This window comes from Aplysia californica, unplaced genomic scaffold (genome assembly GCF_000002075.1).
Source record: "Aplysia californica isolate F4 #8 unplaced genomic scaffold, AplCal3.0 scaffold00206, whole genome shotgun sequence".
Taxonomy (NCBI): domain Eukaryota; kingdom Metazoa; phylum Mollusca; class Gastropoda; order Aplysiida; family Aplysiidae; genus Aplysia; species Aplysia californica.
Genome location: NW_004797476.1, coordinates 386353 through 388257, shown reverse-complemented (window position 1 = coordinate 388257; position 1905 = coordinate 386353).

Below are 1905 nucleotides of genomic sequence, written 5' to 3'. Positions count from 1 at the left end.
ATAGATAGATAGATAGATAGATAGATAGATAGATAGATAGATAGATAGATAGATAAATCAGTATTTCAACCCCGTGAGGGGGGGGCGCACACAGAAAGATACAGATGGACAGAAAGACTGATAGAGAGACTGAAATCTTTGCGTTGAGACTCACGCAGGGAAAGAGGAGAAGATGAACACCGGTCCACTAGTTTCCCCACAGGCGTCTACCACGTTCAGATGGATGGGTCCCCGAGTGCGGAGAGATCCAGTCATTTGAAAACCCTCTTCCATTTTTTTCCTCAACTACCATCCTTTCCACAACTTCCATCTTTTCCTCAACTTATTCCTTTTGTTTCTTACCACTTTAGAAACGTGCGTCTTTTGCAAGGCCCTTACTTGTATTCCTTTCTAAAGGATGTTGGTTCGCAATTATGTGGATTTTTTGTTTTTAGGTTGGGGATTTGGAGGGGGGTGGGGTGGTAATTGTTTGATTTGTTTTTGTTGAGATATTAAAAAAAACACCTTTTTATGAACCGTTTCCACAGCTTGCTTCTCATAGTCCTTGCTCTTTCAGCACGACTTTTTAAAGACGGTACGACGCATTTTTAAGGATGTAATTCATATTGTTATGTACCATTTTGTTTTTCTTTTCCTACTTTTAATGTCTTTTCCTTTACCACAATCGTTTCTCTTACTCCTTATCCGTTAAGTAATTTTATGTTACCAGCAGAATTCGTTTCTAAGAATACTTCAGTGCATTCCAATCTGTTTATAATCAACGACCATTTTTACCACCTTTAAGGGGCTATCATTTTCGTTCCAACAATCTGCATCATTTTCAAGTGTAGTGTTCAATAATACCTGTCACTACCCGGGTGATTGCCACCACCAACTAAACTACCAACTCCCCCAACAGTTGGCGATATCGCCAGGTTGTAAGAAATGGCTATTAGTATTAGTTTTAGTAAGGTTTTATGGCGCTCGCAACTACATAAGGTCATATGAGCGCCAAGGGGTGGATGTCAACAGAGAAGCCCAAACAAGGAATCAGGCTTACTCTGCTCACCTCTCTAGCCTCAACAGCACAAAGTGCTCTATCAAGGCACTCCGGAATTAGCAGTTCACGAGAGAGTGGCAAAAATACAAAAGAAGTAGAGGAAATGACTATAACAAGGAGGAGGAAAGAAAAATCAGCAGCTCCCCCTATGTTGTTACGGCACATTATGAGTATGACATTAATAAATCAACCCATTTAAGAAAAGGTTTATGTCTTGTACTGATTGTTTATTTTAAAAGACTTTCACAGAAAGTTAAGGATGCTGTCATTGCAATTAGTATTTATCATTTTATTGCTGCAGATTTTCACAACGTATTCTGTACAAGTGCCGTTGGTGTAGAGAACTACTGTAAGACTCCTCGCTGTCGCATCCCGAAGATGTGAGTTTGATTCCAATGTGGGGAATCTGTCAACCGAGTGACCCACTCTCTCTGTGAGGTGGGGGCTGAAGCACCCCGCCTTGTTAATGGTATAAATTGTGTCGATGGGGCCGTAAAAATGTATATAAAAGAATGAACGAGCACTATTTTCGTAGGATAAAATACTATAAAAAATGTGTTGTTTCCTTTAATTGGAAAGATTTTTTAAAGTACCCCAGAATTGTATTATTTTTAAAAATGCGTTCGCTTTCTTTTCTTTTGAAAAATAACCGGTGACACTGGATTAATTAACTTATTTTTTAAATGGATTTAAAAAATATTACCATAAACAAGTTTTCCTTTTACTTTGTTTACCTCTTTAAAATACAAAAATGGAAACTGGAATTCTCTCGGGCAGATAAATGGTGCTGGTAACGAGGTTAATGACTAATGTTGCGGCACGAACGTGCGTGGGCGTGAAAGTGTGTTTGTGTGAAAGTGTGTGTG